Consider the following 10533-nt stretch of genomic DNA (forward strand, 5'->3'; position numbering starts at 1 on the left):
GATGGTCCAGCGTCGTCTGCTCCGCCGGCATCATCATCTTCATGATCATGCCCGTCGACTGCTCCGGCATCGTCCTCATCATCATGTCCTGCATCTTCTACATGATGACTGTGTACAGCATCACCGTCGTGATCATCTCCTGGGGATTCTTCGTCTTCTCGCCCGCCCGAGCCGCGGTGGTTGTCTTGCTGCCCTTCCTCATTTCTTGCCCGGCCCCCACGGACGACTTCGTAGTCATCTTCATCACCTTGCCACCGATAGCCATCCATGAAACCACGCAAGAGCAGGTGGTCCCGCACCTGCCCGGATTCCAGGTCCGCAATAAGGCTCTTCAGCTTGCATCTTCGACACGGACATATTATCTCCGTCTCGTTCTTTTGAAGCATCTCGGCCTTCGCGAACCTCAAAAACCTATTCACGATGCCTTCGGTCATCATGCGGACCATGGTCGCCTGCGGGGTAGAGCAAAACGATATTTTAGAACCAAGAAAAAATTTGGCATGACTTTCCCTAAAAATAGGACCAAAAAGAATGTTTAATGCCAAAATTCTCGCCGAAACGGAAATGAATCAACATTCCGGCAAAATATTGGCAACTATCGAATTTCAAATACCGGTACACCTCCAAACACAAACACATATGCAACACCACAAACATATGCAACACCACGAACATACATAGATCTAGCTAGGCCATAAAAAGTGCATGTGCACATTGTTGTAGGGAGAACAACATAAATATAGCTTCCCCCCTTACTTACCTATCAAAACAAGGTCATTTAACCACTTAAATTGAATGAATCTATGGTGGAAATGAGGTGAAAAAGAGGAGGCACCCGAGACAAGGAGGAGGTGGAGAGAATGAAGTGGGGAGAAAGTGAGTGTGGGTAGGAGAGGCTGTCCAAAATATCTTGTTGCTGCCCACTTACTAGTGGCGCACCAACTCTAAATGCGCCATTAGTAATCCAGGTTACTAATGACGCACCTCCTGGTGGTGCGCCATTAGTAGTTTTGCAAAAAAAAATACTAATGGCGCATAGTGCGCCATTACTAGTTTAAACTAGTAATGGCGCACGATGGTACAGTGCGCCATTAGTAGTTTTGCAAAAAAGGGAATAAAAAATATAATAAAAAACAACGTTAGTGGCGCACTTTCCGGCTGGTGCGTCATTACTAGTTGCAACTAGTAATGGCGCACTGTGTCTGGATGCGCCATTAGTATGTTTGGATAGGCGCACTAGTTAAAAAAAAATTGATACTAATGGCGCACCCGGGGCCAGGTGCGCCATTAGTAGTTTCAACTCTAATGGCGTATCAGTAGGTGGTGCGCCATTAGTATATACTAATGGCGCACCGCTTGTCTAGTGCGCCATTAGTATCAATCCCATCTATAGCCCTTTTTCTAGTAGTGACATGAAGATGAAAATTCAAATCTTCTCACAAAGGTACTAGTGAGATTGTGATACTGGCTGCACTTCTCTTCCTCGAAGCTCACAAGATCAGCGTTACGCAAATATGCGTTAAATTCTTCCTTAATTCCTGCTTGATCCATAAAGTTCTCAGAAGGCCATTCACAAGGACGCACTGGAGCGTCTCTTGGTGGCTCTTCATCAGCATCACGCATTGCAAGCATGGGTCCTTGCTTTCTTGAAGAACCACCCTGGAACATTTTCCTAAGCATCCTCTGAAAAATTCTGAAATTTTTTAGTAACTTCAAAATAAAAGTAAATCAAACTCAATAATATTGATAGCAACTACTCCTACAAGTGCCTAGAGCCTATATCATGCATCAAAACTACTTGGAACCACATAAATTTGACATGCAAGCTCGAGAACATGGTCACCTAGGCAGCAAAAATTTGCATTGAATAAAGCACTAGAACAAAAACTAATTGGACCAATGGAGGAGTCACATACCAAGGAACAATCTCCCCAAGCATTTTTGTGAGAGGTGCTTTGAACAAGGAGATCGAAAATGGCAGCAAAACGAGCTTGGACTCGGGTTTGAGCTGGTTGTTCGTGTTTGTGAGAGGAAGAAGGAGTGTGTGGGTGAACGGATAAGTGGAGGAGGGCCATCGTGGGCCCACGAGGCAGGGGGGCGCGCCCAGGGGGTAGGTCGCGCCCTCCACTCTCGTGGGCAGGTGGGTGACCCCCCTGCTGTGTTCTCAGTGCCAAATATTCTAGAAAAAAAATCATATTTAAATTTCAGGGCATTTGGAGAACTTTTATTTTTGGGGTATTTTTATATTGCACGGATAATCAGATAACAGACAGAAAATATTTATTTATATTTTATTTAATATAAATAACAGAAAGTAAAAGTGGGGTACATAAGGTTGTGCCTTCTAGTTTCATCCATCTCATGCTCATCAAAAGGAATCCACTAACAAGGTTGATCAAGTCTTGTTAACGAACTCATTCCGAATAACATGGAACCGGAGAAATTTGTAATAACACTATGTTACCTCAACGGGGATATGCACATCCCCAATAATAAGAATATCATATTTCTTCTTGACAGTAGGAAGAGGAAATTCAAAACCTCCAAATATAATCGATGGAATTTTTCCAATAGAATTGATACTGTGGACTTGAGGTTGTTTCCTCGGAAAGTGTACTGTATGCTCATTACCATTAACATGAAAAGTGACATTGCCTTTAGTGCAATCAATAACAGCCCCTGCAGTATTCAAAAAGGGTCTTCCAAGAATAATAGACATACTATCGTCCTCGGGAATATCAAGAATAACAAAGTCCGTTAAAATAGTAACGTTTGCAACTACAACAGGCACATCCTCACAAATACCGACAGGTATATCAGTTGATTTATCAGCCATTTGCAAAGATATTTCAGTAGGTGTCAACTTATTCAAATCAAGTCTACGATATAAAGAGAGAGGCATAACACTAACACCGGCTCCAAGATCACATAAAGCAGTTTTAACATAGTTTCTTTTAATGGAGCATGGCATAGTGGGTACTCCTTGATCTCCAAGTTTCTTTGGTATTCCACCCTTAAAAGTATAATTAGCAAGCATGGTGGAAATTTCAGCTTCCGGTATCTTTCTTTTATTAGTAATAATATCTTTCGTGTACTTAGCATAAGGATTCATTTTAAGCATATCAGTTAATCGCATACACAAAAAGATAGGTCTAATCATTTCAGCAAAGCGCTCAAAATCCTCATCATCCTTTTTCTTGGATGGTTTGGGAGGAAAAGGCATGGGTTTCTGAACCCATGGTTCTCTTTCTTTACCATGTTTCCTAGCAACAATGTAGCGACCAGACCTCAAACAGTCTGATCTCTGTGCTCCGGTGTCATCCCTGGATCAGTAATGCTGACACCACATAGTACTCGGAGGATTTATAGCAGAGTAGCAATCACACACTTATTACATCGAGTGTCTCAAAAGAGAACTTGTTACAATAAACATGGCTTAAGGCCATCTAATACCGATAACAGCGGAAGGCTTGGAAGATAAGTGAGTCCATCAACTCCAACGGCATCACTGAGTATAGAACCACGACCTAAACTCCTCAATCGTCGTCTGAAAAGTCTGCAACATTAACGTTGCAGCCCGAAACGGGTCAGCACATGGAATATGCTGGCAAGATAACACATAGAGAGTAATGGAATGCAACATCTATACTATATGCTTATTTTGGCTGGTGGAAAGCTCTATGGTTACTGTTTTTGCGTAAAGCCAATTTTTCCCTACTTCAAAGGAATAAATTTAATTACTATTATAGTGGTTGTTAAACATTGAGAATGGTTGACAGCATTCTCAATCCCAATTAAATAACATCATTAAAACCCATCAAAATTAAATTAGAGTAACATGTTGAGATTCACATGAAAATCCAGGTACCAGATACTCAAGATGTCCATAACCGGGGACATGGCTAACCATGATTAGTTTATACATTCTGCAGAGGTTTGCACACTTTTCCCCACAAGACTTGATCGCCTCCGTTTGGTTTCTCGCACTACAGGGTGTTTGAGAAACGGATGACCGAGACATAGTCTTTCAGAAGCGCTAGCACCTTACGATCGGGTAGACCGTACCACCTACATCCCCTACATCTGCTAGTCTACCACTATAAGAGTTCGCACAACTTAGTCAACTATGCAAGAGCCCATAATGGCTTGTGGCTGCACACGGAAGTTTCTAGTATGAATAATCTCATGATCCCTTTGAGCCTGGGTGGCGGTCCAAAAGAAAACAGGCAAGTCCTGGATACCCCAGGTGCCACAATCCACCCAGATGTGTGTTAGGTTGCCACCTTAGATAAACCTTTAATTATCAAATCTCACATCTGTCATGGATATCACTCACCCAATCCACGTCTACTAGCATAGCATGGCATAATAAGCAAACGTAGAAGTAACTCCCAAAGGTTTGATAATAAACAGGTAATAGGTACTACCTCATCTACTTCCCATCCCACAGTTTAATTAGATCCTAATCATGCAATGTGTGAGGATTGATCTAATGCAATAAAACAGGGTTGTAGAAAAGGTATGATGAAAGTGTTACTTGCCTTGCTGATGATCCGCGAAACCTAGAGATTCGAAGTAACAAGTGGCGCACTCCGGGTATTCTACCGCAGAAAAACAACAAGCATACAATAAGTACTCATCTAATGCACAGGTAAAACTCAAATAAGAGAATCTAACCAGAAAGTTCAACTTAAGAACCCTGGTTTGCAAAAAGAATCAAATCGAACGAAGCAAAAGAAATCAAACGACGAAAGAAAACAACTTCGTTCTAGTAATCTGGATCTAGGGCAAATTTTACAGTAGCAAAAACATGTTTAAGTTGATTATTAGGAAAGAGGGTTTCGAGACGAAACTCCAGGCGCTTGAATCGCCTGATTCCGATAAACGAGCAAAAAGTTATACTAAAACGAAAATCGGATCAGAAAATAACCGCGAAAAATCCGACGAAAAAGAGAAAAAAAACGACGAACAGATTTTTTTAGAAAAAACAGCACGGAAAACGAGGCAGCGGCGAACCTTGGAAAGCGCGCGCTCCGGCGAGTCATCGGCGGCGGGCGGCGGCGGCGGCGGCTGGGGGCGGCGGCTAGGGTTAGGCGGCGGGGTGGGCTGGCTCTCTCGGCGGGCCTCGGGCGCTATTTAAAGGCGCCCCGGGCGGAGGTTTCCTGGCCGGGTACGGCCCGGAGTCGGTTACGCGTTTTTTTTAATTCCGCTCGGAAGAAAAATAAAAAGAAATACTAAACGGACTCCAAAAATCACGAAATAAATTGTTGCCGGGTTCCTAAAATCAAGCCCGATAAAGTGAACATTTATCTGGGCCCAAACTACAACTTTGAAAAACGCGCATTTTTCCTAAATTCAAATAAAAATACCGAAAAACTCTGAAATAAATCTTATTTGATTTTTTTATTAAATCCTCAATATTTCTATATTTTGGGAAAGTCATTTTATTCCCTCTCTCATATTGTTGCCATAGAAATAATTGATGATAAAATAAATAAAATCAAATGATTCTGTTTACATAATTTGAGAAACTCAAATATGTAAATAACGAAATCCCCAACTCTCTCCGTGGGTCCTTGAGTTGCTTAGGATTTTCTAGTATCAAAACCAAAAGCAAATAAAATATGATATGCATGATGTCCTAATGTATAACATTCCAAATTGAAAATTTGGGATGTTACAAACCTACCCCCCTTAAGATGAATCTCGCCCTCGAGATTCGGGTTGGCTAGAAAATAAGTGAGGGTGGTCTTTGAGCAAATCTTCCTCTCGCTCCCAAGTGGCTTCATCCTCCGTGTGGTGGCTCCACTGAACTTTACAAAACTTGATAACCTTGCTGCGAGTAACTCGGCTGGCAAACTCGAGAATCTTGACTGGTTTCTCCTCATAGGTCAAATTGTTATCCAACTGAATTGCTTCTAATGGCACTGTGTCTCTCAAAGGTACGTCAGCCATCTCCGTGTGACACTTCTTCAACTGAGAAATGTGAAACACATCATGCACTCCGGCCAATCCTTCTGGCAATTCCAACTTGTAGGCCACTTCTCCCATACGCTCCAAAACTCGATATGGTCCTACAAATCGTGGTGCTAACTTCCCCTTAACTCCAAAACACTTAATCCCTCGAAGTGGGGATACTCGAAGATAAGCTCTATCTCCGACTTCGTAAACTGTCTCCTTGCGTTTAGAATCTGCGTAGCTCTTCTGCCTGGACTAGGCTACCTTGAGCCTATCGCGAATCAACTTCTCCTTCTGTTTAGACTCCTTAATTAGATCTGGTCGAAACAACTGACGGTCTCCAACTTCGTCCCATGACAACGGTGTCCTGCACCTCCTTCCGTACAAAGCTTCGAAATGGGCCATCTTCAAACTGGTCTGATAGCTGTTATTGTAATAAAACTCTGCATATGGAAAATTATCGTCCCAACTAGATCCATAATCTAGCACACAAGCTCTCAGCATATCTTCCAAAATCTGATTGACTCTCTCGGTCTGTCCATCTGTCTGCGGGTGAAAAGCTATACTGAATTCTAGCCTAGTACCCAAAGTCTCATGCAACTGCTTCCAGAACTTTGAGGTAAACTGAGTTCCTCTATCTGAAACGATGCTTCTTGGAACTCCATGCAAACATACGATCCTGGTCATGTATATCTTCGCCAACTTAGCACTGGTGTAAGTGGTCTTTACTGGGATGAAATGAGCTACCTTCGTCAATCGATCAACTACAACCCAAATCGAGTCATAGCCTGAACGAGTCCTTGGTAATCCCGTGATAAAATCCATGCCTAGCTTATCCCACTTCCATTCGGTTATCGGCAATGGTTGCAACAATCCTGCTGGCTTCTGATGCTCTGCCTTTACTCTCTCACATATATCACAAACTGCTACATACTCCGCAATATCCTTTTTCATTCCGGTCCACCAGAAAATATCCTTCAAATCCAAATACATCTTGGTATTTCCTGGGTGAATCGAATAAGGTGAATCATGGGCCTCTTGCAGAATCAACTTTCTGATCTTCGGGTCATTGGGCACATAAACACGGTCTTCAAACCATAGGGTGTCATGCTCATCCTCGCGAAATCCTTTAGCTTTTCCTTTGCTCAGTTTCTCCTTTATAGCGGCAATCTCTTTGTCAGTTTTTTCTGAGCTTCCCTGATTCTGTCCATCAATGTTGACTGAATTTCTAGTGCTGCTACATAACCTCTCGGAACTATTTCCAAACATAGCTCATGAAAATTTTCTGCTAACTCCTTGGGTATTTCTCCCGTCATTAGTGTATTGACATGACTCTTACGGCTTAATGCATCAGCTACTACATTAGCTTTTCCGGGATGGTAATGCAATCTCATATCATAATCCTGAATGAGCTCCAACCATCTCCTTTGTCTGAGATTCAACTCCTTCTGTGTGAAAATGTACTTCAAACTCTTATGATCCGTGTACACCTCACAATGATTTCCAATGAGGAAATGTCTTCATGTCTTCAATGCATGCACTACGGCTGCTAACTCCAAATCATGCGTAGCATAATTCAATTCGTGAGGCTTCAGTTGTCGTGAAGCATACGAAACAACTCTTCCTTCCTACATAAGCACTGCTCCAAGTCCTCGACGTGAAGCGTCGCAATACACCTCATAATCCTTGGTTTGATCTGGCAAAATCAACACTGGTGAGGTAACCAAGCGTTTCTTCAACTCCTGGAAACTTGCCTCACACTCCTCAGTCCATTTGAACTTAGTATCCTTCTTCAACAACTCCGTCATAGGCTTCGCAATCTTTGAGAAATTCTCAATAAATCTCCGGTAGTATCCTGCGAGTCCAAGAAAATTCCGGATCTCTCCAACAGTTGTTGGGGCTTCCCACTTGGTCACGGTTTCAACTTTAGCGGGATCTAGTGCTATACCTTCTCCAGATATAACATGTCCGAGGAATCCTACTTCCTTCAACCAAAACTCACATTTGCTGAACTTGGCATATAATTGGTGTTCTCTAAGCTTTCCAAGTACCAAACGCAAATGCTCCTTATGATCCTCTTCATTCTTCGAATATACCAGGATATCATCAATGAACACTACGACGAACTTATCCAAAAACTCCATAAACACTTTGTTCATCATGTTCATAAAATAGGCAGGTGCGTTTGTCAGTCCAAATGACATAACGGTATACTCATACAGTCCATATCTTGTGGTGAAAGCTGTCTTTGGAATATCCTGCTCTCGAATCTTCAACTGGTGGTATCCTGATCGTAAATAGATCTTGGAAAACACTTTAGCCCCTTGCAATCGATCAAACAGATCGTTGATCATTGGTAGCGGGTACTTGTTCTTGATTGTTACTTCATTCAATCCTCGATAGTCAACAACCATTCTTAACGATCCATCCTTCTTCTCTACTAGAAGTACTGGCGATCCCCAAGGCGAAGAACTTGGGCGAATATATCCCTTATCCAGTAACTCCTTAATCTGCTTCTTAATTTCCACCAAATCTTTTGCTGGCATCCTATACGGTCTCTTTGATATTGGCCCAGTGCCTGGCAATAGCTCAATCAAAAACTCAATGTCTCTATCCGGTGGCATGCCTGGTAACTCTTTGGGAAATACATCAGGAAAATCCTTTACCACTGGTACTTCCTCCTGCACAACTCCTGTTAGGCAATTTACTTGGGTCCTGTTTGGCGCATGCCGGGATACATACTTGATCCTTCTCCCTTCTGGTGTGGTAAGCAAAATTGACTTACTAGCACACTCAATATTCCCTTCATACTTTGATAACCAATCCATGCCTAATATCACATCCAATCCTTGAGATTCCAATACTATTAGGTCTGAGGGAAAAACATAGTTACCAATCCTTAATGGTAACCGATCACACCATAGTCTTGCCACATACTCTGCTCCTGGCGAGGTTACTAACATGGGTGACCTAAGGGCTTGGGTTGGTAGGTTATACTTATCCACAAATCCCCTTGATACGTATGAATGCGATGCACCAGTATCAAAAAGAACGAGTGCAGTAAATGACTTAACCAAAAACTTACCTATTACTGCATCGGGCTGAGCTTCAACCTCCTCCACATTAACGTGGTTCACTTGTCCCCTGTTGAAAGGGTTCGGCTTTTTTCCAGAACTTCCATTGCCATTTTGGCCTTCAGGACATTCATTTGCAAAATGTCCGGTCTTCTGACACTTAAAGCAAGTGACGTGGCTGAAGTCCTTCTTGGCTGGGGTTGATGGGGTGCTTCGGTTCTGTCCATTGCTTCCTCCATTCCCATTACCATTCTTGGTGCCATTGTGATTGGGCGAGCTGCCTACTCCATGGGTATGCTGAAAATGTCCTCCTGGCCTAGGGGTAAAACGAGGCTTCTGCTGAGCTCCTGAATTATACTTTCCTTGTCCATACTTCCTCTTGCGGTTCTCAATTTGCTGTTGCTTCCCTTCAATCATAAGAGCACGATCTACCAACTCCTGGTAGTTGTTGAAGGTGGCTACCATCAACTGCATACTCAACTCATCATTCAGTCCTTCCAGGAATTTCTCCTGCTTAGCTGCATCCGTAGCAACGTCATCTGGGGCATAACGTGCTAGCTTACTAAACTCCTCCACATACTGGCCAACTGTCCGTCCTCCCTGGCGCAAGTTACGAAACTCACGCTTCTTCATGGCCATTGCTCCTGCTGAAACATGGGCGGTACGAAAAGCCTGCTGAAACTGGTCCCATGTGACAGTGTCGATTGGGAAGGTGGCTGTGAAATTCTCCCACCAAGATGCTGCGGGTCCTTCTAACTGATGTGCGGCAAACTTCACCTTCTCCACATCTGTGCATCCTACTGTGGTCAACTCCCTAGCTATCTTGCGGAGCCAATCATCTGCTACTATCGGCTCGGTGCTACTGGAAAACACCGGCGGATTCAGCCTAAGAAAACGGGCTAAGTGGTCAACAGGTGGTGGTGGTGGTGGTGGGTTGTTGTTGTTGTTCCCCTGATTCTGATTCTGAACTAGCAACTGCATCAAGGTGTTCTGCTGCTAGATCAACTGGGTGAGCTCCGGCGGAAAGGCAAATCCGGGGTCACGTCTCGGAGGCATCTGAGGATTTAGAAAAGATGAGATATAAGAATAGAGGGGGTCTAAAGGGAAAACACTACCCATATGCACATGAGGCAAAAGCACACAATTCACTTCAATCAATCAAACAAAGACATACAATCGATCTAGCTATCGCAAAGTGCTCGGACTACTATATTTACATGGTGGACTACTACTACTGATGAGGTGGTCTACTAGAAATATTCTACGGTTGTAGACTCCATGATATCTGCTCCTGCTTCATCCACATAGTCATCATCACTACTATCTTGTTCCGAGTCGGTGCCGTCAATGATGATGTAGTCTTCCGGGCTAATCTCCTTGGGTTCTTTGTCTTCATCTATTGGTGTCGGGCCTCCCATAAATATTCCAATCTTCTTGATTAGATCGTCATTCTTCTCCACCAGTACTTCAATTTCTTCTTCATAACCTTCGCGTGTAGCCT

Source organism: Triticum urartu, chromosome 2A (genome assembly GCF_056163025.1).
Source record: "Triticum urartu cultivar PI428250 chromosome 2A, HENAU_Tu73, whole genome shotgun sequence".
NCBI lineage: Eukaryota > Viridiplantae > Streptophyta > Magnoliopsida > Poales > Poaceae > Triticum > Triticum urartu.